Source organism: Pecten maximus, chromosome 18, assembly GCF_902652985.1.
Source record: "Pecten maximus chromosome 18, xPecMax1.1, whole genome shotgun sequence".
NCBI classification, from domain to species: Eukaryota; Metazoa; Mollusca; class Bivalvia; order Pectinida; family Pectinidae; genus Pecten; species Pecten maximus.
Genome location: NC_047032.1, coordinates 2,062,438 through 2,090,105, shown reverse-complemented (window position 1 = coordinate 2,090,105; position 27,668 = coordinate 2,062,438). Strand labels below are relative to the sequence as shown.

The following is a 27,668-nucleotide window of genomic DNA, read 5'->3' as shown; positions in this document are numbered from 1 at the left end:
AGTGCCAAATTAATAACTGTTTAATTGATTTATCAATTATTTATCTATTATTATTATTATTATATAACCCCTTCGTGTATGTTAATGCCTGTGAAAGCCTGAGAGGACTTTGCTGGTAGGGCTCTCCCCAACCGCTGGAAACCTCAGGCTTCACATGCATTGTAATGATTTTGTATCATTTGCTACTTTCGTGACCTTTCATTATGTAGTTATTTAACTATTTCATTATGCATTCATTTACCCGGTCATCTCTGTAAATAATTGATGTGTTTATTTTTGACAACAATGTATATTTCTTTTTGTAACTCTTCAATTTGGAGGAAATAAAGAAATAATAATAATAATAGATAGATATACATAGATAGATTATAAACAGTATATTAGATGTTTCGTATTTCAAATCCACAGTTCAGTAATCTAAGAATCAAATTAGAATTTGGATAGAAAGTTGGGAATTTCAAATTTGCCAAAATATAATAACATCAAGGTTATGGTATGTACTAAACCCATAAGTCGATAACTTCATGCTGATTATTATAAAGTATTATAAAATGCAATACAGTTTAATAAAACATTATAAAATATAATACAATATCAGAGAATATAATACAATATAATAAAGTATTATAAAATATGATAAAATATTATAAAATATTATAAAATATCATACAATATTTTAAAATATAAAATTTAATACAATATCACAAAGCATAAATTTAATACAATATTATAACGTATTATACACATGTAAAATATTATGAAATATCATAAAATATTATAAAGTATTTTAAGTCATCATACAATATTATAAAAAATCTTAAAATATAGTACAATATTATAAAGTATTATAAAATATCATACAATATTATAAAATATTATACAATATTATGAATATGCAATAAAATGCAATATTATAAAGTATTAAAAATATAATACAATATTATAGAATATAATACAATATTATAAATATTATAAAAGTATACATATTCAAGAAATGAAATATTGATAACGTTTATGGTCGCATATCATTTAGAAATATTTGAATATGTTTATATTTTGTTCGTTGATTTTTTAACTTAGGTTAGTCTTTGTAACTAAAAATTGAAATATGGCCCTGTCTGGTCCTGGAAATGTATCGAAAAAAGGCATTTGTTTTTAATCCAATCGTAAAGCTAAATTTAAGCTTTATATAAGATCAGAAAACACAAGCATGTAAAGCATTCTAAGTCACAAAGTCAAATTATGTACAAATATACATTAACACGAGGTAAAGTACAAGGGTCGGAGGGGGGGGGGGGGGGGGGGGGGGCGTCCTCTGCTAATCCTATAGTAATAGCATATTGTAGTGTCCTAGTGGTGTGGATATCGAAAACTTTTAGGGGAATATGTGTTCAAAATAAGGAAACATGACAAGCCTATCTTATGTAATTGAACTTCCTTTATTACATTTTTACTAGTGAAATATCGAAAACAGATATTTTAACTAGTGAACAATATCACTTTTTCTTATATTTTACACTAGTGAAAATATCACTTATTTGTCCAATCAAAACACTGCTTACAAACGGCAACGGAGAAAAGCAAACGTTGACCCAGTATATTGTGCTATAAAATGTACTTGAGAAATTAAAAAAAATAGATAAGCCTCTACCATGATTACTGAACACACTGTTAGACATCTTCTGTTTATGTTACCATCTAATGAGAAACCTAATTCAATAAATTTGTCACAATAATTGTTATATATATTTATCCCATAACCACGCCGGTTTCACAACTGATATGCCATGTGATAAACTTCGTTACAATGTGTTATTGTTTTTGTTTACAAACTGCAATATGTACGCATTCTCAAAGCCTCAAACTAGTCGCCTCTGACCTTCAACGATTCTGAATGCCTATCCTCAAAAGAGAATCAATGTTTATTCTTTCATAAATTCAAATTCGGTCAAAAAATGTTCTCAATGCCTGCGATAGACACTTGTGAAGTTGTGAACATGACGGCCTGGCTTTTTTGTGTGCAATATACGTGATCCACATAAACTTGCTGTGTTCGCCTGAAACCTGCATTCTACGCATGCGTTGCCGAAATTAACAGACAAATTAACAGATTAAATGTCAACAGCAAGACCCATGGTTAGCTGTGATACATACTATCAATTGATGAAGTTACTTCTGTTTAATTGCAGCAGAGTCGTGATTTATAGGCAAAATATTATTGGATTTCTTATTTAAATGAACCTCAACTCTGCTGTACTCAAAGTTGAAATGTTTCCTAAACACAAACCAGTGTCCAGTTGTTCGAAAGGCTATTAGCTTAATCACTGGATTAGTGAGCATTTTCCTTCTCATTTACTCTAAAACCGATGTATTTAGATTCTTTAAAATATGCAGGCAGGAAATGACTGACAAATGATATAGATTCATTAAATTTTGTCAAGTTAGTTTCACCAGGAATGTTTTATCAGGATTATAGAACTGTTGTTACACTGTGATTAGCCTGATAACCTTTTGAACGACTGGGCCCAGGTGTGAAAAGCTTTGTTAATTGATCATCTAGTCCCCATACAAACATCATTCGCTTCATACAGATAATTATTATTAGTTTGGGTCGTAGATCAGTTGATCAACGATTCAATTTAGAATTGTAATACAACCCGCCGTCAGTGCGTAAAGGTGACACATATCGTGTGTGTTTTAGTATAACATATTGTATACGGAGTTTATACAAACATTACGTGTTTTAGTATAACATATTGTATACGGTGTTTATACAAACATTGCGTGTTTTAGTATAACATATTTTATACGGTGTTTATACAAACATTACGTGTTTTAGTATAACATATTGTATACGGTGTTTATACAAACATTACGTGTTTTAGTATAACATATTGTATACGGTGTTTATACAAACATTGCGTGTTTTAGTATAACATATTGTATACGGAGTTTATACAAACATTGCGTGTGTTAGTATAACATATTTTATACGGTGTTTATACAAACATTACGTGTTTTTAGTATAACATATTTTATACGGTGTTTATACAAACATTGCGTGTTTTAGTATAACATATTGTATACGGTGTTTATACAAACATTGCGTGTTTTAGTATAACATATTGTATACGGTGTTTATACAAACATTGCGTGTTTTAGTATAACATATTGTATACGGTGTTTATACAAACATTGCGTGTTTTAGTATAACATATTGTATACGGTGTTTATACAAACATTGCGTGTTTTAGTATAACATATTGTATACGGTGTTTATACAAACATTACGTGTTTTAGTATAACATATTGTATACGGTGTTTATACAAACATTGCGTGTTTTAGTATAACATATTGTATACGGTGTTTATACAAACATTGCGTGTTTTAGTATAACATATTGTATACGGTGTTTATACAAACATTGCGTGTTTTAGTATAACATATTGTATACGGTGTTTATACAAACATTACGTGTTTTAGTATAACATATTGTATACGGTGTTTATACAAACATTGCGTGTTTTAGTATAACATATTGTATACGGTGTTTATACAAACATTGCGTGTTTTAGTATAACATATTGTATACGGTGTTTATACAAACATTGCGTGTTTTAGTATAACATATTGTATACGGTGTTTATACAAACATTGCGTGTTTTAGTATAACATATTGTATACGGTGTTTATACAAACATTGCGTGTTTTAGTATAACATATTGTATACGGTGTTTATACAAACATTGCGTGTTTTAGTATAACATATTGTATACGGTGTTTATACAAACATTGCGTGTTGATAGTATAACATATTGTATACGGTGTTTATACAAACATTGCGTGTGTTAGTATAACATATTGTATACGGTGTTTATACAAACATTGCGTGTTTTAGTATAACATATTGTATACGGTGTTTATACAAACATTGCGTGTTTTAGTATAACATATTGTATACGGTGTTTATACAAACATTGCGTGTTTTAGTATAACATATTGTATACGGTGTTTATACAAACATTGCGTGTTTTAGTATAACATATTGTATACGGTGTTTATACAAACATTGCGTGTTTTAGTATAACATATTGTATACGGTGTTTATACAAACATTGCGTGTTTTAGTATAACATATTGTATACGGTGTTTATACAAACATTGCGTGTTGATAGTATAACATATTGTATACGGTGTTTATACAAACATTGCGTGTGTTAGTATAACATATTGTATACGGTGTTTATACAAACATTGCGTGTTTTAGTATAACATATTGTATACGGTGTTTATACAAACATTGCGTGTTTTAGTATAACATATTGTATACGGTGTTTATACAAACATTACGTGTTTTAGTATAACATATTGTATACGGTGTTTATACAAACATTGCGTGTTTAGTATAACATATTGTATACGGTGTTTATACAAACATTGCGTGTTTTAGTATAACATATTGTATACGGTGTTTATACAAACATTGCGTGTTTTAGTATAACATATTGTATACGGTGTTTATACAAACATTGCGTGTTTTAGTATAACATATTGTATACGGTGTTTATACAAACATTGCGTGTTTTAGTATAACATATTGTATACGGTGTTTATACAAACATTGCGTGTTTTAGTATAACATATTGTATACGGTAGTTTATACAAACATTGCGTGTTTTAGTATAACATATTGTATACGGTGTTTATACAAACATTGCGTGTTTTAGTATAACATATTGTATACGGTGTTTATACAAACATTGCGTGTTTTAGTATAACATATTGTATACGGTGTTTATACAAACATTACGTGTTTTAGTATAACATATTGTATACGGTGTTTATACAAACATTGCGTGTTTTAGTATAACATATTGTATACGGTGTTTATACAAACATTGCGTGTTTTAGTATAACATATTGTATACGGTGTTTATACAAACATTGCGTGTTTTAGTATAACATATTGTATACGGTGTTTATACAAACATTACGTGTTTTAGTATAACATATTGTATACGGTGTTTATACAAACATTGCGTGTTTTAGTATAACATATTGTATACGGTGTTTATACAAACATTGCGTGTTTTAGTATAACATATTGTATACGGTGTTTATACAAACATTACGTGTTTTAGTATAACATATTGTATACGGTGTTTATACAAACATTGCGTGTTTTAGTATAACATATTGTATACGGTGTTTATACAAACATTGCGTGTTTTAGTATAACATATTGTATACGGTGTTTATACAAACATTGCGTGTTTTAGTATAACATATTGTATACGGTGTTTATACAAACATTGCGTGTTTAGTATAACATATTGTATACGGTGTTTATACAAACATTGCGTGTTTTAGTATAACATATTGTATACGGAGTTTATACAAACATTGCGTGTTTTAGTATAACATATTGTATACGGTGTTTATACAAACATTGCGTGTTTTAGTATAACATATTGTATACGGTGTTTATACAAACATTGCGTGTTTTAGTATAACATATTGTATACGGTGTTTATACAAACATTGCGTGTTTTAGTATAACATATTGTATACGGTGTTTATACAAACATTGCGTGTTTTAGTATAACATATTGTATACGGTGTTTATACAAACATTACGTGTTTTAGTATAACATATTGTATACGGTGTTTATACAAACATTGCGTGTTTTAGTATAACATATTGTATACGGTGTTTATACAAACATTGCGTGTTTTAGTATAACATATTGTATACGGTGTTTATACAAACATTGCGTGTTTTAGTATAACATATTGTATACGGTGTTTATACAAACATTGCGTGTTTTAGTATAACATATTGTATACGGTGTTTATACAAACATTGCGTGTTTTAGTATAACATATTGTATACGGTGTTTATACAAACATTGCGTGTTTTAGTATAACATATTGTATACGGTGTTTATACAAACATTACGTGTTTTAGTATAACATATTGTATACGGTGTTTATACAAACATTGCGTGTTTTAGTATAACATATTGTATACGGTGTTTATACAAACATTGCGTGTTTTAGTATAACATATTGTATACGGTGTTTATACAAACATTGCGTGTTTTAGTATAACATATTGTATACGGTGTTTATACAAACATTGCGTGTTTTAGTATAACATATTGTATACGGTGTTTATACAAACATTGCGTGTTTTAGTATAACATATTGTATACGGTGTTTATACAAACATTGCGTGTTTTAGTATAACATATTGTATACGGTGTTTATACAAACATTGCGTGTTTTAGTATAACATATTGTATACGGTGTTTATACAAACATTGCGTGTTTTAGTATAACATATTGTATACGGTGTTTATACAAACATTGCGTGTTTTAGTATAACATATTGTATACGGTGTTTATACAAACATTGCGTGTTTTAGTATAACATATTGTATACGGTGTTTATACAAACATTACGTGTTTTAGTATAACATATTGTATACGGTGTTTATACAAACATTACGTGTTTTAGTATAACATATTGTATACGGTGTTTATACAAACATTGCGTGTTTTAGTATAACATATTGTATACGGTGTTTATACAAACATTGCGTGTTTTAGTATAACATATTGTATACGGTGTTTATACAAACATTGCGTGTTTTAGTATAACATATTGTATACGGAGTTTATACAAACATTACGTGTTTTAGTATAACATATTGTATACGGTGTTTATACAAACATTGCGTGTTTTTAGTATAACATATTGTATACGGTGTTTATACAAACATTGCGTGTTTTAGTATAACATATTGTATACGGTGTTTATACAAACATTGCGTGTTTTAGTATAACATATTGTATACGGTGTTTATACAAACATTGCGTGTTTTAGTATAACATATTGTATACGGTGTTTATACAAACATTGCGTGTGTTAGTATAACATATTGTATACGGTGTTTATACAAACATTGTGTGTTTTAGTATAACATATTGTATACGGTGTTTATACTAACATTGCGTGTGTTAGTATAACATATTGTATACGGTGTTTATACAAACATTACGTGTTTTAGTATAACATATTGTATACGGAGTTTATACAAACATTGCGTGTTTTAGTATAACATATTGTATACGGTGTTTATACAAACATTACGTGTTTTAGTATAACATATTGTATACGGTGTTTATACAAACATTGCGTGTTTTAGTATAACATATTGTATACGGAGTTTATACAAACATTGCGTGTTTTAGTATAACATATTGTATACGGAGTTTATACAAACATTGCGTGTTTTTAGTATAACATATTGTATACGGTGTTTATACAAACATTACGTGTTTGTAGTATAACATATTGTATACGGAGTTTATACAAACATTGCGTGTTTTAGTATAACATATTGTATACGGTGTTTATACAAACATTGCGTGTTTTAGTATAACATATTGTATACGGTGTTTATACAAACATTGCGTGTTTTAGTATAACATATTGTATACGGTGTTTATACAAACATTGCGTGTGTTAGTATAACATATTGTATACGGTTTTTATACAAACATTGCGTGTTTTAGTATAACATATTGTATACGGTGTTTATACTAACATTGCGTGTGTTAGTATAACATATTGTATACGGTGTTGATACAAACATTGCGTGTTAGTATAACATATTGTATACGGTGTTTATACAAACATTGCGTGTTTTAGTATAACATATTGTATACGGAGTTTATACAAACATTGCGTGTGTTAGTATAACATATTGTATACGGTGTTTATACAAACATTGCGTGTGTTAGTATAACATATTGTATACGGTGTTTATACAAACATTGCGTGTTTTAGCATTATATATGTGTGCTTATATTATTTGATTATTTTGCTATTTATCTCTCAGTACCATATTTCTAACCGTTGGGTTACACCAATTCAGGTCCGGCAGATATTTCTAACCGTTAAATATTTGACAAATAATGGCTATGTAGCTGTGTTTCGACATTTTAATGAAACCCCATGCGTCCATGCGTGAAATGAGATATGAGACTTTAGTGAATTACTTTTCCATTAACATATTTCACAACTGCCTTGGCTGGGATTTGACTCGGCGAATGTCATTATCATCAATTAAACTGACAGGTGTCAATCATATTATCTATTGCGTCGGCTGGCAACTGTTGATGTCTTTTATTTTAAAAAAATCGCGTCATTTGGAAATGTTCCGTAAAACGGAGCTTCCACTTAGTCCCAACATCTTTAATTGGCTCGGCCGAAATAATCGAGTGAGGTTATTTTATCTCTGCGAGAGAGTTTCTAAACTAACCCATATGACTAAATATTGCTAAATGAAGTCGAGGAAACAGTGGTGAAATATTCGATTTCTCCAGTTTCTTATACACAATGAGACTTCAGTTAGAAATATCTGCCGGGCCTGAATTGGTGAAGAGAAAATAATATAGAGTTGTATTAAAAGAGCGTAAAAGGTGCGAGAATATGGTTACAAAAATTGGTGTACAAATGACTATAAGTATCAATTAACCTTTAAATAATTAAATTATTCTTTGTCATTTGATATATTCATTTTTTGTTTCAGATACGAAACCGGACAGATTTCAGTCATCGGTTAGGAGAAGAGTGATGATCAAGGGAGACAATCCACAACTGAGACTGTCCTTGTTTAACTCGATACAAACCTAAAGTGAAAACCACATTTCAGCCAATAAATATAGACACGACTTTCTGTAGTTGTGGTGCTTAACATGTTTTCTTTCCTTTAGAGTGAAGCGCCAAAATAAAACACTAAGATTTCATTAGTACAGTTAAAACAAATCGTAATTGAAAAAGATAACAAATCTTAACAGATCACCAAAAAAATGATAAACAAATAGATAAATAAAAATAAAATCCCAACAGATCAACAAAAAAAGGAATGTCTCGCGTAATAAGCCAAAGCAACTTCTTGAACAGTTTGATCGTGACCTTTGACCTTTAACGATGGTCGAATGACTCCTGTTTTTATTAAGGGTAAGCCTCTCTCTCTCTATTTTTAGTTTATGAGACGATTTACAAACTGCCCAATCGGATTTATGATCTCATACATTAAACAAAATCAAATGTTGATTCTTAATTCTACAACATTTTCTTTCAACAGCAACATTACTCATAAAGTCATATGCATATAATACCCTGTCTATTCTACGTTCATACTCAACATTATTTTGACGATAAGAGCCGTCGAAACACAGCTAAACCCCGCCCACTTTCTCTTTGATCACAAAACAATGATCTCGCTTTTGAAATGTTATTTCATTTACATAATATTACAACACTTTATTTATTACAACGATTTCACTGTTGGCCTAGAAGTAAGATAAATAATTCCATGTTGATATGAAAATTAGACATGATAGTTGTTAGTAATTTAATACTGACACGTGGTTTACGGAAAGAAGTCCGCCAATATTTATACTGTATACCTGGTATTTTTCGCCCCAGGTTATTTTCGCCCTTGAGCAACACAAAAGATATTCGCCCCGTTTTAATTTCGCCCTAAACTACTTTTAAGAAATGTATTTACCTCGTTCAAAATCGGAAAATTCCGTTCGGAATTCTCGATACAATTGCACTCGGAACACTCGGGATTTATCCAGTTCCCCCATTTTCTTTTCTTCGCATATCCCGCTGAGGTGTGAAATGTAATCAGGTGTGAAATATACAACGTTTACCTGTGTTCAGATTTACTTTAGCCTATATTGATGTAAGGTCATGAGGTATACAGTATATATTCATGCGCGGCGAACTGGGTCACGTTCTTCACTCAAGCTATTTAGAGATCAACATACTTCCTCACACGTGGGTTATAGATTCAGAAGCAATGGTAATTTTAAATAATTCCTCTTAACTTTAATCCATAATGTAACGAAGAAATATCAACTAGCTCAGAAGAAAAACATCTAAGCTAGTCCCCTCCAAAATCTTTCTCCTGAGGAAAAACTACCTGGCCCGTTGGTGCCAGTAAGGAAATAAGTGAATACAACATATCTTAAAAGAGAAGACGCAATCAGAACTTAAACCTTTAAGAAAAATCACCATCATTTAAAAGGTGATTTAGAAACACTATCATATAGATAAACAATGCCTCCAAAAGGTCACTGGTCCGTTCGGAACATAAGTTACTGATGTTAAACTTCTGTGATCGAAAATCCAAACAAACGTTCTCACTCAAGCTATACGAGACAACATTATTCTATACAAAAAGACATAAGTCGGATAAACAGAAAATTTGTGTTACTTTTTCAGTAGGATATGTAAACTGTACTACATCTATAATCATCAAATGTTCCAATTCTCGGGAATGAGTAGTTCATGGAAATCTATATCGATCTCCCTGAGAATCTGAATGAAATGATCAATTTAAACACAGACAGTAACTGAGTCTGGTCTAATTTCCCGGCAGACTTTTAACTGACGCTAACTTTTTGTGAACATAGGACTGTGTTGGGGCATATCTCTCAAGTACCGTGTGTGAGTGTAATGACTCGATATATACCATATTTCTCCAATACAGCTACAATCTTTGTAGCTATGGTAACCGGATATATACCTGAGACTAAGGGCACTTACAGTGACTGGATATATACCATATCTCTCCAAGGCCTCTAAGTTCTTTGTAACTATGGCAACCGGGTAAATACCTGAGACTAAGGGTACTTACAGTGACTGGATATATACCATGTCTCTCCAAGGCCTCTAAGTTCTTTGTAACTATGGTAACGAAATATATACCTGAGCAATAATGATAACTGGATATACTGTAAGATTTGTTACTTTAGTGACCGGATATTAAGCATGCCTTTCTCTGGGACAATACCTCTCTTTAGACAATAGAAATATCTTTAATGCAATAGACAATGGTACGACATTCCTAGCACAAACGCCCTATAACTGTTGCCCAGATGTACCGCGTCGGTTGATACCCCTAAGTGGGCGGGTCCAGGAGATACCAATTGTGTGAGAATTGTTGCTAGTGTGGTGAACCACTGTTCTGTTGTGTGTTATGTTACCTGTCGTTCCGGACTGTCCGTCTTCCACTTTGTTTATTAGCCTCAACGTCAGGTAGACGTTTGTAAGTAATATACACCTAGGAGGTTTAGAAGCGTTCTAAAGATCCTGATTTTATAATAGGTGGCGCTAGTTTCCCTTTCGCGAGAGTATAAAAGGCGGCGGTCGAAATTAGATAGTGTTCACTTCTTCGTCTGACACGAACGAGATAAGGCCGGGCAAAAAGGTATTAGCAAAGATATAGACGTGCCTGAACAAGGCTTCCCTATATCAAAGTACTGTATTGTGTATGTAATAACTTACGGTAGAGTACGGAGGTAGATGTGCCTGAGTAAGGCTTCCCTTCTCCGTGGGGACTCTAGTTAGTCTATGTGATCGGTACATCACATACGTTGTAAGTTTATCAATATCAATAGCCTTGGGTCTGCTCGTGGTTTATAAGAAAGTGTCTTAGAGCACAGAGTGTGGTACGTTCATGCCTAACGTTAATTATATGCTAGGGAGTACTCAGTGAGTGCTCGGTATTTTGAGTGCTCGGTAGCAGTGAGTACTCAGTGAAGTGAGCGCTCGGTAAAAGTGAGCACTCGGTCATAGTGAGTGCTCACTCGGTCAAGGAGTGTTGAAACTCTCTTACCCTCATAGTAATTAAGGATTCAATAAAGTTATGTTGAGGTGTATGGGGGTATAAACCTCAATAGGTCTTGAGACAAATTTATTATGAACTGCTTCGCAGTTCATAAAATTTGTCTCAAGACCTATTGAGGTTTATACCCCCATATTTATATTTATATGTTTTTGATATTTGGTACAATATTTTGTCTTTGACAAATAGGGACTTGTGCAAGTCTACCGCAGAACTTACCGAAATGTACGTCATCACTCTTCGTCTACATATGGTTAATACTTTTAGGATTTCTTTCGTGAACAAACTTAATAGCGAATTAAAACAAATATTAGTTTTAAAGGAATTTATTTCATATAAATATGATCACTTTTGAAAAGGAATTAAAAAAAATATAGTCCGAGCTCAACAAATGTATTCCTACGCCGGACTTGATATAGTTCATTGAAAAATGACTCGAGTTAACTGTGGTAGGTTCATTGAGTCTGAATTGAGTGGAAATATAAATATTTATAGTTGTATAATGTGATATTACCCTGAATAAACCCCAGATAGGGAAGATTCATTTTGGTCAGGGAGCACTCATTATTTCATGTAGGATATTATTCTGTTCTGTTAATATAAATAGCTCTCTGTTTAGGTATATTTGTATTTCTACTGTAGGATTACTCAGAGGAACTGATCAATCATTGTGTTATATTTCAACTGTATAGCTAGTTGGTACTTTATGAATATTACATAAACACAGCCAGGTCAGCTGTATATTTCTGTATATTTTTGCACTGAGGACTCGAGTAACACTAATTATATGTATTATATGTTAGACAATATGGATCATCAGTAGTGACTGATACGGACCCTGTAAACGTCACACTGTCTCCGCAATATCAACATCAAATATCTTAACATTACTCTATCGATTGTGCCTCGGGAAAGTTCCATCCAGTGTCAGTCATGAATCAGGTGGTTCGTCAATTGACACGTAAATATATACCCGGACACATATGAAGCAACTCTCACTCTCTGGATATTTGTTTACACTGTTGACGGGTAACTTCTGTGGACGGACGTAACACGTGATTATCCCAACAACCAATACGGTAGGGATAATATTGTGATATAAACTATATAACTTTTCACAATTATATATATGTCAAAACTTTCATTCATTAATTTCCATGCCTCAAACATATAACGCTTTGGTGAGAGAAAATGGCCGTTTTCGTTTTTGAGGTCCAAACGGACGGACCAGATGGACCGGTGTTGTTCGTTTATTAAATAAAGACGGACAAGATGATTTTATAATGTTTTCAGACGAGCCTTGACAAAGACATTCAAGGACTGTATTAACATTTGCAGGTTTGAAACATTACATTTAAAACTGACGAACCTGTTTGCTCGCATACACGAAGAGGCCCAAAACCTTCGCGGGGTTAGCGATTGGTACCGTTACAAGCATTTCTGTGATCTAAAGACGATCTGAAAAACGCTTGTTCACCATCATGGCTACCACAGAGGAGACAGTTTACGTTTGTTTTATGTGCATGGCTGGGCTTGTGATTGTAACAGGAAATAGCTTTCTGATATACATCATGTGTACCAAACGTAGTCTGAGAAATGTCAGCAACTTCTACATGACCTCTATGTCCATCGCCGATACAGGTGTGGGGATATTTGTCATCACAGCTATTGTCATCACCATCACAAGAGTCCCGGTACCGGACGGATGGTGCTATTTCTCCCCTTATTTCGAACTCGCAACCTTGTCTGCTGGGATATTCTCATCTTTACTGATATCTTACGATCGCCATATTGCCGTCTCTATGGCAATGACGTACCGCCCGACAAAACGGGCGGCGACCATATACTTGTTGACGGTGTGGATCTCAGCGTTTGTTTATAGTTTACGTATATTTCTGCAATACGAAGTCGCTAAGATATTGAAAAGTAATTCTGTTTTAGCAGAGGAAGACGACGAAAATGCCACAACCTTTACCGACGACGATGAATACCAAAGCGGATTTTGTAATGTGTTAGTTGAGGCAGATTATAATGATTTGATCTTCAGATGTGTCGATTTCGTCGTCCTTTTCATCATCCCAATCGCTTGTATGGTTTACTGGTACAAAGGAATAATAAAGAAGCTATGGGCTGTTAATATCACAACGACGTCAAACCTACAGAAGAAAAGGAGAGTCATCAAACTTCTCATCATCAACATCGTCGTCTTTTTCATCTGTTGGATCCCTTTCTATTTGTCTGACATCATCAGCGACACCTACGCAGTAGTGATTAGCAACAAAGACGGCGGCTATGAAGAAAGTGAAAGTTCACAGCCCATCCGACTCTGTCTTATCTTTATTGCAGTGTCGCATAGTTATTTACACCCAATCATATTTTTATCCTTCCATGCCGATATCAAAGCGGAAGTGATGTCAACAGTTATATTCAAGTGCTTTTTTTCAAGGCGCGTGCGCGATGAAGGACAGAATGAGCAGAGAGCAAACACTATCCGTTAACGGCTCTAGCCTACATATCATAGAATAAAAATTATTTCAAGAAAACAATTCTTAACCAGTATAAATAATCGGATACCAGTTTGACCGGCCTTGCACGCAGACAGCGGGATTTCATTTCCGAGAGTCGATGTGACAAAGAATGTTGGACAAAGTGTTCTCTTCTATCCAACACATCTGATTATGATATTAAGTTTTCTGAAACTGAAGTAACAGTATTTGTGGTCGAGCCAGACCACTGAGTATAGAAAATACCACGCGGTACGGTAGCGTTGCTTGGCAACATTCTTTTGCATCCAAATATTTCAAAACTATTATTCGACTAATTTGATATCAATAGTTGTTTTTGTTAAACTAGGAAGGACAAAATATCACACCACAAGGAAAGATAATCATAATGATGGAAGAAAAGTCAGTGTCGAAAACTTGGAAAAGAATAATTTTGTTTGGTATCTTGGCAATTGGTACCCGAGTATATGTACATTCACAAAACAATACGGTGATAGAAATAGTCTCCATTGACAAGCAGACATTCCGAAAACTGGACAGCTGCCAGCTGGGGTTTCTTCCCTCTAGTCGACATCCCAAAGAATGTCCGACAAAATGTTTTCTTCTGTCTGCACGACTTTAATAAACTTGTTTGTGATTATAAAGTTTTCTGATGTTGGAGTATGGAGTGTCTCTGATGTTGGAGTATGGAGCGTCTCTGATGTTGGAGTATGGAGTGTCTCTGGTGTTGGAGTATGGAGTGTCTCTGATGTTGGAGTATGGAGTGTCTCTGATGTTGGAGTATGGAGTGTCTCTGGTGTTGGAGTATGGAGTGTCTCTGATGTTGGAGTATGGAGTGTCTCTGATGTTGGAGTATGGAGTGTCTCTGATGTTGGAGTATGGAGTGTCTCTGATGGAGTATGGAGTGTCTCTGATGTTGGAGTATGGAGCGTCTCTGATGTTGGAGTATGGAGTGTCTCTTGTGTTGGAGTATGGAGTGTCTCTGATGTTGGAGTATGGAGTGTCTCTGATGTTGGAGTATGGAGTGTCTCTGGTGTTGGAGTATGGAGTGTCTCTGATGTTGGAGTATGGAGTGTCTCTGATGTTGGAGTATGGAGTGTCTCTGATGGAGTATGGAGTGTCTCTGATGTTGGAGTATGGAGCGTCTCTGATGTTGGAGTATGGAGTGTCTCTGGTGTTGGAGTATGGAGTGTCTCTGATGTTGGATTATGGAGTGTCTCTGATGTTGGAGTATGGAGTGTCTCTGGTGTTGGAGTATGGAGTGTCTCTGATGTTGGAGTATGGAGTGTCTCTGATGTTGGAGTATGGAGTGTCTCTGATGTTGGAGTATGGAGTGTCTCTGATGTTGGAGTATGGAGTGTCTCTGATGTTGGAGTATGGAGTGTCTCTGGTGTTGGAGTATGGAGTGTCTCTGATGTTGGAGTATGGAGTGTCTCTGATGTTGGAGTATGGAGTGTCTCTGATGTTGGAGTATGGAGTGTCTCTGATGTTGGAGTATGGAGTGTCTCTGATGTTGGAGTATGGAGTGTCTCTGATGTTGGAGTATGGAGTGTCTCTGATGTTGGAGTATGGAGTGTCTCTGATGTTGGAGTATGGAGTGTCTCTGATGTTGGAGTATGGAGCGTCTCTGATGTTGGAGTATGGAGTGTCTCTGATGTTGGAGTATGGAGTGTCTCTGATGTTGGAGTATGGAGTGTCTCTGATGTTGGAGTATGGAGCGTCTCTGATGTTGGAGTATTGAGTGTCTCTGATGTTGGAGTATGGAGTGTCTCTGATGTTGGAGTATGGAGTGTCTCTGATGTTGGAGTATGGAGTGTCTCTGATGTTGGAGTATGGAGTGTCTCTGATGTTGGAGTATGGAGCGTCTCTGATGTTGGAGTATGGAGTGTCTCTGATGTTGGAGTATGGAGTGTCTCTGATGTTGGAGTATGGAGTGTCTCTGATGTTGGAGTATGGAGTGTCTCTGATGTTGGAGTATGGAGCGTCTCTGATGTTGGAGTATGGAGCGTCTCTGATGTTGGAGTATGGAGTGTCTCTGATGTTGGAGTATGGAGTGTCTCTGATGTTGGAGTATGGAGTGTCTCTGGTGTTGGAGTATGGAGTGTCTCTGATGTTGGAGTATGGAGTGTCTCTGATGTTGGAGTATGGAGTGTCTCTGATGTTGGAGTATGGAGTGTCTCTGATGTTGGAGTATGGAGCGTCTCTGATGTTGGAGTATGGAGTGTCTCTGATGTTGGAGTATGGAGCGTCTCTGATGTTGGAGTATGGAGTGTCTCTGATGTTGGAGTATGGAGTGTCTCTGATGTTGGAGTATGGAGCGTCTCTGATGTTGGAGTATTGAGTGTCTCTGATGTTGGAGTATGGAGTGTCTCTGATGTTGGAGTATGGAGTGTCTCTGATGTTGGAGTATGGAGTGTCTCTGATGTTGGAGTATGGAGCGTCTCTGATGTTGGAGTATGGAGTGTCTCTGATGTTGGAGTATGGAGTGTCTCTGATGTTGGAGTATGGAGTGTCTCTGATGTTGGAGTATGGAGCGTCTCTGATGTTGGAGTATGGAGTGTCTCTGATGTTGGAGTATGGAGTGTCTCTGATGTTGGAGTATGGAGTGTCTCTGATGTTGGAGTATGGAGTGTCTCTGGTGTTGGAGTATAGAGTGTCTCTGATGTTGGAGTATGGAGTGTCTCTGGTGTTGGAGTATGGAGTGTCTCTGGTGTTGGAGTATGGAGTGTCTCTGATGTTGGAGTATGGAGTGTCTCTGGTGTTGGAGTATGGAGTGTCTCTGGTGTTGGAGTATGGAGTGTCTCTGATGTTGGAGTATGGAGTGTCTCTGATGTTGGAGTATGGAGTGTCTCTGATGTTGGAGTATGGAGTGTCTCTGATGTTGGAGTATGGAGTGTCTCTGGTGTTGGAGTATGGAGTGTCTCTGATGTTGGAGTATGGAGTGTCTCCGATGTTGGAGTATGGAGTGTCTCCGATGTTGGAGTATGGAGTGTCTCTGATGTTGGAGTATGGAGTGTCTCTGATGTTGGAGTATGGAGTGTCTCTGATGTTGGAGTATGGAGCGTCTCTGGTGTAACAATACTGGTGGGAACAGGAAAACACGCGAAACGGCAGCGTTGCCTAGCAACCATTTGTATCCAAGCATTCCAAATCTATCACTCAACCAATTCGATAAAATAGTCTTTTTCTAAACAAAAAAGGGAGAGGTATTCGGTTTTAAATCATATGGCTGATGTAGAGTTTTCCAGTTGAAGAGGATGTTCTTACAAATGTGTAATGAATGGAATCGCAGGTTGATATCAAATTAAGTCGTAATGACTTCAGCGATGTATTTTTTGCCCCGGATATGACGCGACATGTGGCGTTACTGGTCAAGATGAAGTATGTGATTGGTCAATGTAGCGGTAAATGCAAAATGCAGATATGCAGTTAAAAACGAAACAAAGTTAAGATTGAATGCAAGCTGAATAGGTGGATGTATTTTTTCAAACGACACATTAATAGATTTAAAATCCTGATTCAAATGCAGTCTTTTTTTTCACCAACAATGATTCAAACTGATATAATTTTGTTATCCGTGCTGAAATGCATTATCTCGTTAATTTATTTCACCAGCAGTTTTATATCATAACCACCAGCATTAAACCTATGCCGTTTATCTTTTTTTTAAAGATATTTCTTGTTGGTTTTGCGATGATCTTGCGGCGGCATACGACTTCCTTCCGGTTGCGCAATGTACTGAATATTATTGGCACTACAAATTAAGGTTCTAAAAAAACACTGTCTTAACAGAGTTTTAACACATATTTACAGATTTGACAAGTCAGTTCACACGATGCTGACGGAGTCATCTTTGTTTTATGACACGATTTTATTTTATTATTGTTCTTTTAAATGCTTACACTTTCGATTAGACTAAATATATGTGGATTTCGGACTCCATTAAAAGCTAGTTTGGCTCCCCCTTATCTGTGTCAGGACAGGTATGCTTCGTGAGATGTTTTATAGTTTGTTGTCCAACATAACAGGTCATTTAGCTGTCACTTTGTACGTGTGAGCCTTTCAAAATTCAGTGACATGATGTACTTTACACATCCTTCTCAATAATGAAATAACTGTTAAGGTTATTTATTTTCCGTCGAAAATTGATGAGAATTGTTAATGAGATGTAGTTTTATCGTTTCTAAATTAGTACCTCGATTTAACGATTTCTCTTGCTACTTTTTCGTATTTTGTTTTTGGTTTTTTAATACAAAACGCTGTGACATTTGCCTATAATTATCGGACGGGTGTATATTGGGCAAGAATTTTCCCTCGCTTTTCGAGTCAAAATTACGGTTTCGTTATTATGTCGGTATTCTCTGTTGTTTTTTTTGAGTTAGAATTACGGTTTCGTTATTTAAGGATTAATATCAATTATTTTTTCTGTTATACAGTCATAACAGAAAAAACTGGAGTGTACTCTAAATAAACCGCGAAGCGGTTTATGAAGAGAGTACACTCCAGTTTTTTATGTTATGACTGTATAACAGAAAAAATAATTAATGTTAATCCTTATAATTTAATTTCGTCTTATACACACCAAGATATTTCACTTTCTTTGGCGAACTCTTTTCTGTGATAAATTATTACGCAACGTCATCAGCCAATCAAAAATGACATTACATTTCGCAACGTCAAAAATTTTGTTATGGAGGTATAACAAAATTATTTCAGCCAATGAAAATGCGTGTTTCATACAAAATTAAATTATGATGTCGGTATTCTCTGTTGTTTTTTAGTTAGAATTACGGTTTCGTTATTATGTCGGTATTCTCTGTTGTTTTTTAGTTAGAATTACAGTTTCGTTATTATGTCGATATTCTCTGTTGTTTTTGAGTTAGAATTACGGTTTCGTTATTATGTCGGTATTCTCTGTTGTTTTTGAGTTAGAATTACAGTTTCGTTATTATGTCGGTATTCTCTGTTGTTTTTGAGTTAGAATTATGGTTTCGTTATTATGTCGGTATTCTCTGTTGTTTTTGAGTTAGAATTACGATTTCGTTATTATGTCGGTATTCTCTGTTGTTTTTGAGTTAGAATTACGGTTTCGTTATTATGTCGGTATTCTCTGTTGTTTTTGAGTTCGAATTACGGTTTCGTTATTATGTCGGTATTCTCTGTTGTTTTTGAGTTAGAATTACGGTTTCGTTATTATGTCGGTTTTCTCTGTTGTTTTTTAGTTAGAATTACGGTTTCGTTATTATGTCGGTATTCTCTGTTGTTTTTTAGTTAGAATTACGGTTTCGTTATTATGTCGGTATTCTCTGTTGTTGTTTTTAGTTAGAATTACGGTTTCGTTATTATGTCGGTATTCTCTGTTGTTTTTGAGTTACAATTACGATTTCGTTATTATGTCGGTATTCTCTGTTGTTTTAGTTAGAATTACTGTTTCGTTATTATGTCGGTATTCTCTGTTGTTTTAGTTAGAATTACGGTTTCGTTATTATGTCGGTATTCTCTGTTGTTTTTTTAGTTAGAATTACGGTTTCGTTATTATGTCGGTATTCTCTGTTGTTTTTGAGTTAGAATTACGATTTCGTTATTATGTCGGTATTCTCTGTTGTTTTTGAGTTAGAATTACGATTTCATTATTATGTCGGTATTCTCTGTTGTTTTTGAGCCAGAATAAAAGTTTCGTTATTATGTCGGTATTCTCTGTTGTTTGTTTTTAGTTAGAATTACGGTTTCATTATTATGTCGGTATTCTCTGTTGCTTTTGAGTTAGAATTACGGTTTCGTTATTATGTCGGTATTCTCTGTTATTTTGAGTTAGAATTACGATTTCGTTATTATGTCGGTATTCTCTGTTGTTTTTGAGTCAGAATAAAAGTTTCGTTATTATGTCGGTATTCTCTGTTGTTTTTTAGTTAAAATTACGGTTTCATTATTATGTCGGTATTCTCTGTTGTTTTTGCATTAGAATTACGGTTTTGTTATGTCGGTATTCTCTGTTGTTTTTAAGTTAGAATTACGGTTTTGTTATTATGTCGGTATTCTCTATTGTTTTTGAGTTAGAATGATGGTTTTGTTATTATGTTGGTATTCTCTGTTGTTTTTGAGTTAGAATTACGGTTTTGTCATTATGTCGGTATTCTCTGTTATTTTTTAGTTAGAATTACGATTTCGTTATTATGTCGGTATTCTCTATTGTTTTTTAGTTAGAATTACAGTTTCGTTATTATGTCGGTATTCTCTGTTGTTTTTGAGTTAGAGTTACAGTTTCGTTATTATGTCGGTATTCTCTGTTGTTTTTTAGTTAGAATTATGGTTTCGTTATTATGTCGATATTCTCTGTTGTTTTTGAGTTAGAATTACGATTTCGTTATTATGTCGGTATTCTATGTTGTTTTTGAGTTAGAGTAACAGTTTCGTTATTATGTCGGTATTCTCTGTATTTTTTAGTTAGAATTACGGTTTCGTTATTATGTCGGTATTCTCTGTTGTTTTTTAGTTAGAATTATGGTTTCGTTATTATGTCGATATTCTCTGTTGTTTTTGAGTTAGAATTACGATTTCGTTATTATGTCGGTATTCTATGTTGTTTTTGAGTTAGAGTAACAGTTTCGTTATTATGTCGGTATTCTCTGTATTTTTTAGTTAGAATTACGGTTTCGTTATTATGTCGGTATTCTCTGTTGTTTTTGAGTTAGAGTTACAGTTTCGTTATTATGTCGGTATTCTCTGTTATTTTTGAGTTAGAATTACAGTTTCGTTATTATGTCGGTATTCTCTGTTATTTTTGAGTTAGAATTACTGTTTCGTTATTATGTCGGTATTCTCTGTTGTTTTTTAGTTAGAATTATGGTTTCATTATAATGTCGATATTCTCTGTTGTTTTTGAGTTAGAATTACGATTTCGTTATTATGTCGGTATTCTCTGTTGTTTTTGAGTTAGAATTACGATTTCGTTATTATGTCGGTATTCTCTGTTATAAGGTCACCTGAGACGAAGTCTCAGTTGACCTATTGCAATCGCCTTTTGTCCGACGTCGTGCGTCGTGCGTCGTCCGTCGTGAGTCGTAAACAATTTACATTTTCAACTTCTTCTTAAAAACTGCTGAACCAAATTCAATGAAATTTTACAAGAAGCTTCCATGGCTGAGGGTGAACCAAAATTGTGAATTATATGGTCCCCACCCCCCAGGGGCCTGAGGGGCGGGGCAAAAAAAGGGTCAAATTGACTAAAACTTCAAAAATCTTCTTCTCTACTCTCAGATAAGGTGGAATCAAACACTCTTCATAGATGAAAGGGTCTTAAGGTGCTTTACCAAAATTGTGAATTTCATGACCCTGGGGTCTCACGTTTGCCCCTGGGGAGGGGGTAAACTTTGCTATAGTTTATATAGGGAAATCACATTTTTGACTATTATTTGTTGGATTTTTATTGGAATTCATTCTAACTTGTATCAAATTATCAGCATGGGAAGACACTTTGATGGTATGTACATGTTGGCCCTAGTTGACCCCCAGGGGCTGGTGGGCGGGGCCAAAAAGGGTCAAATTGACTAAAATTTCAAAATCTTCTTCTCTACTCTCAGATATGGTAGAATCAAATACTCTACATAGATGGAAGGGTCTTAAGGTGCTTTACCAAAATTGTGAATTTCATGACCCTGGGTCTCATGTTTGCCCCTGGGGAGGGGGTAAACTTTACTATAGTTTATATAGGGAAATCACATTTTTTGACTATTATTTGTTGAATTTTTATTGGAATTCATTCTAACTTCGTTAACATTATCAGCTTGGGATGACAGTTTGATGGTATGTACATGTTGGCCCTGACTGACCCCCAGGGGCTGATGGGAGGGGCCAAAAAGGGTCAAATTAACAGAAATTTTAAAAATCTTCTTCTTACAGCCCATTTAAGGTAGAATTAAATACTCTTCACAGATCGAAGGGTCTTAAGGTGCTTTACCATAATTGTGAATTTCCTAGCCCTGGGGTCTCGCGTTTGCCCCATGGGAGGGGATAAACTTTACTATAGTTATAGGGAAATCACATTTTTGACTATCGTTTGTTTTATTTGTTTTTAAATTCATTCTTTCATTCAAATTTACTGAAATATTTCAAAAATCAGGTGACCGTTAAGGCCCATGGGCCTCTTGTTTTTTCGTTAGAATTACGATTTCGTTATTATGTCGGTATTCTCAGTTGTTTTTGAGTTAGAATTACGGTTTCGTTATTATGTCGGTATTCTCTGTTGTTTTTGAGTTAGAATTACGGTTTCGTTATTATGTCGGTATTCTCTATTGTTTTTGAGTTAGAATTACAGTTTCGTTATTATGTCGGTATTCTCTGTTGTTTTTGAGTTAGAATTACAGTTTCGTTATTATGTCGGTATTCTCTGTTATTTTTTAGTTAGAGTTACAGTTTCGTTATTATGTCGGTACTCTCTGTTGTTTTTTAGTTAGAATTACAGTTTCGTTATTATGTCGGTATTCTCTGTTGTTTTTGAGTTAGAGTTACAGTTTCGTTATTATGTCGGTATTCTCTGTTGTTTTGAGTTAGAATTACAGTTTCGTTATTATGTCGGTATTCTCTGTTGTTTTTTAGTTAGAATTATGGTTTCGTTATTATGTCGGTATTCTCTGTTGTTTTTTAGTTAGAATTACGGTTTTGTTATTATGTCGGTATTCTCTGTTGTTTTAGAGTTAGAATTACAGTTTCGTTATTATGTCGGTATTCTCTGTTATTTTAGTTAGAATTACGGTTTCGTTATTATGTCGGTATTCTCTGTTGTTTTTGAGTTAGAGTTACAGTTTCGTTATTATGTCGGTATTCTCTGTTGTTTTTGAGTTAGAATTACGGTTTCGTTATTATGTCGATATTCTCTGTTGTTTTTTAGTTAGAATTACATTTTCGTTATTATGTCGGTATTCTCTGTTGTTTTTGAGTTAGAATTACGGTTTCGTTATTATGTCGATATTCTCTGTTGTTTTTTAGTTAGAATTACAGTTTCGTTATTATGTCGGTATTCTCTGTTGTTTTTGAGTTAGAATTACGGTTTCGTTATCATGTCGGTATTCTCTGTTGTTTTTGTCCTCGTTTTGACGATTTAGAGTTAGAATTACGGTTTCGTTATTATGTCGGTATTCTCTGTTGTTTTTAGTTAGAATTACGATTTCGTTATCATGTCGGTATTCTCTGTTGTTTTTGTCCTCGTTTTGACGATTTAGAGTAAGAATTACGGTTTCGTTATTATGTCGGTATTCTCTGTTGTTTTTGAGTTAGAATTACGGTTTCGTTATTATGTCGATATTCTCTGTTGTTTTTTAGTTAGAATTACATTTTCGTTATTATGTCGGTATTCTCTGTTGTTTTTGTCCTCGTTTTGACGATTTAGAGTAAGAATTACGGTTTCGTTATTATGTCGGTATTCTCTGTTGTTTTAGTTAGAATTACGGTTTCGTTATTATGTCGGTATTCTCTGTTGTTTTTTAGTTAGAATTACGGTTTCGTTATTATGTCGGTATTCTCTGTTGTTTCCACACCAGGGTACTCTTGATAATCTAACGTGTAATTATCGTTACTATAATGTGATATCTCGTAAAATCTATAGGAAGTAATCCGTATTGTAACGTACCTTATAAACAATTGATGTTGTAAATGGAGACATTTTTATATATATGTGAAAATGAACATTTGTGTCTCACAGGCTAGCAATGGATGCCATTATTAGGAACTGCGAAGGGTGATAACTCTAATTGCAAATATGAAAAAACTACAAAAAATAAATTATGTTGCTTCCTAGCATCAACTTACTAATACAAAAAAAAGTAGTCTTCATTATGATCAATTGAATGATATTCTAGGAATAATTTTTAATATGTGAAAATGAAAAAAAAACATATGTATGAATTATACAAGATAAGATTCTTAAACAGTAACAAGATGTCACACAAAGAACAATGTCATTGACAACACTGCCAACATGAACACATATGAAAATACCAGTATTGGGAACTCATTACTTTGAAGACAGATGGCTTAAATACCCATTATTGGTTGTTGTTGTTTTTTTTTTTAATAAATGTCCGTGACTAGAACATATAAAAAGAAAGTTAAAATTATCTTCAATGATCTTCAATGTGACATCGCGTTGTGTCCCTGTTTGCTGGCGATATATATATAGTAACATGTATGTTGTTCAGTGAGGTAGCCACCAACTACTACATGATGACCTCGTCCCAGCATGACCCTGACTGTTCAAAATACGATGTAGCGATATTCTAATATCTAATGTTTAACACCCTTCCATGTCAATGTATGTGCCTTTCTCAGCCTATCAGTTCTAATGAGCAATCCCCAACGGGCTCAAAACGCCTTAAAATGTGACATTTCGTCACGTTAGATAGCAATATACCGTATTTTCAAAATCTTGTTATTATGCTTAGTTCATTAATCCTCCGCCAGGGCGACGCTCCGCTTAACAAGGGCCACTATTGAGCAACCATAGGTTTCCTTAATTTGACTGGCGGCCTTATTGTGACTTCAAACTCTTTACATTTACAAGACTTACTTCCAGAATACTGCGCACGAAAGATGCGCATAGCTGCAGTAAGAACTCCTACCTAGGATAGTAAAGCGGATTCCCTGGACGTACATGTAGATTATCAAAACGAAGGCCGAGAACCAGTCTGTACTTTATCACGTTTGAGTGCTGTATTATTGTACCGTTGAATGTTCCGTTTCCGTATTCCAGTCGACTCAGCTGTAAATGAGTACGTGGTAGGGCCCGGCAGTGTAATGAATGTGAGCTGTTATAGCGCCGAAATGGCAGCTCCGGCGGCATGCTCCTCAGGGAGTTGAGAAAGACATTGGCCGGTTGTTAAAGGCCTAATATCCACGGATAGTAATGGTCCTGTTGCTGTGATATAACTGTATATAAAACGCCAAATTATTCTGGTCCGAAATACATCGGGGTTTACTTCCAGGGAAATAAGAAGAAGTCCACGGAAGTGGATGTGTCGTCTGCACAGCAAGCTAGGATTTGAATTTTAAAAATCAAACTGATCTGCTTTGCAAATCAAAACAAGTTTCATGCAAAATTTAAGTGTTTTTCATACAGAAACCAGAAAGCACTATATGAAATTTGAGGTTGATTGACCCAAAGGGAACTGGGACAGATTTTCTATTTATTTACAGTGACCGTGACTTTCGAACCTGAAAAGCTCGAGTTATCAAACAGAAACCAAGTTTCTATTAATAGCAACAGTGACCTTGACCTTTGACCTTTGAACATAGAAACTTAAAGCAATCCCAAGCAAGCACTTCCTATAAGAAGGCAATGCATCAAGTTTGAGTTTGATTGGCCCAAGGAATCTCAAGTTATCGCAAGCAAACCTATTTTATATCTATAGTAGCAAGGACCTTTGACCTTTGAACCTGAAAAGCAATCCCAAGCAAGCACTTTTGGTAAGGAAGCACTGTGTGAAGTTTGAGTATGATTGGCAGAAGGTAAATCGAGTTATTGCATGGAAACCAATTTTCTATTAATAGAAACAGTGACCTTGACATTTGAACTTGAAAAGCAATCCCTAGCAAGCACTTTTGATAAGGAAGCACTGTATGAAGCTTGAGTTTGATTGGCCAAAGGGAACTCAAGTTATTGGACGGAAACCATTGTGCGAACGACGCCGCCGCAGACGACGACGACGCCGACGGCACCGACGACACCGACGACGCCGACATAGTAATACATATATGTCACCTTTTCAAGGCGACACAAAAACTTGAAGGAAGGCCAATGTTAAACGAATAGAAGACTCCAGAGGGTATCCTATGAACATTTCTATATCGTTTGTCCAAATAGTATGTAATCATCAGTGAGTGATTACAAGTATATTTATCAGCAAATATTATCATATAGAAAGTAAGACCAATATTCCACTTGAACATACTTCGTGTTAATTAATAGAGTAATGATTAAAATATCATTTTGTTTCCTTTTCGTTTGTCACATTAGCAAATATATGTTTACAAGCATTCGTTTTCATGCGAGTACGTCCTATAATTAGCAATCTACAATGGTGATGTTTTTACTCTTTACCTTTTTCATACTGACGTCGAAAGTGTCGGCGATTTCCGAATGTCTATAAATATTTAAAGGGCCATTCCTTCGTCTGAATACAGTGTAGGTCGTCAAAATTAAACTTACTGGAAATATGTATTTTTTCCTAGTAGTAAAAGTTGTATTTTTTACAATAATACGGCAGTTTTACTCTCAAGATAAACCAAAGTTCTTCGAGTATTAAGTCATGAACATTCTTAATTCGACCCGAAGTATGACTAATTACCGCAAAGACATTCGGTATTTGTATACGATACGCCTTTGTCCTGCACACTTCGGTGTTTATTTCATTAATTATAAGCATAAACACTCATATAATCATCGTTCGGACATAGATTTCACCGATAGAAATTGTGCATGTTTCTGATGTCCGAACGAAGGAATGCTCCTTTAAAGGCGTTGATGAGTTTTATACGCCGTCGAATAAATTTTCTATCCGATTGTCTCGAATTGTTTTATTCACTGAAGACAATATCACATGTTGAAAGGCAAATGTTTACCGGGTAAAACCAGACGCTCGCGACCCGACTCCAACTTCCGTTTATACAAGTATGTATCGTCATAATGAGGATCATGGTTCAGACATGTTATGATAGCATGGTGATGGTGTCTTTCATGTCACCAGGAAATCGTGCAAGGCATTGTCTAATCTTTTAGGTTTATTCAATAACGACTGATTACAGAAAAATGTCAATCATCCTTCATAAAACCAGAAACTCTTATATGGCAGCAACCGACTGTGTATACCCGACAAGTCATCCGAACGCTTGTAAGGCTTTGGCCGTTTGACGTTTTGTGTTATTCCGTTCAAGCGCGTTATCAACGACGACTTTATAAAACGCGGATCTGCATGATAAAAACACCATCTCAATCATCGATAGATTAAAACATTGTGTTGACTTTTATTTCTACACTTGTGTAAATAAAGGAGGTTTCCATTCATCATCAAGCCTTTCGTGAATATCGATTTGCATTGAAGTTGGCGTAGGAACTAGGTATAGACTCTATATGCAAGGGTAGGTTACGTTTGGCCTGCTATCTCCGCCTCATTCAATTAGTGAGCGTGATTATTTCATCAACGTTTATTGACAAAGTTGTTACCAATCAATTGGATAGGATAAAAAAACAAAGTTAATATAAACAATCTCCGAAATAATGAGAAAAAAATTAACACCAAACACAAGGGTAAGGGGACGTAACTCCTGAAGGAAACATATCACACATTTCAAAACACATAATTAAAAATACATTAAATTCAGGATATCTGCATGAACATTTTCATAGACAGTTGTTGGCAGACAGATGGACAAAACGTATATATCGCACAGGGCCCTGACACC

At 34.7% G+C, this 27,668-nt stretch overlaps 2 protein-coding genes across 2 annotated transcripts in view; both read left to right on the top strand.

Annotated features, from left to right (window-relative positions):
* The window catches only part of LOC117317093 (perlucin-like), a 47,624-nt gene extending 38,880 nt beyond the window's left edge, over positions 1-8,744 (top strand). Inside the window, exon 6 of the transcript XR_004530093.1 lies at positions 8,602-8,744. The gene's annotated coding sequence lies outside the window, so the exon portion shown is untranslated. The remainder of the gene's footprint in view (positions 1-8,601) is intronic.
* Positions 1-27,668, top strand: part of LOC117316945 (sporozoite surface protein 2-like) — a 38,853-nt gene that overhangs the window by 4,346 nt on the left and 6,839 nt on the right. The gene's annotated exons all lie outside the window — the stretch shown is intronic.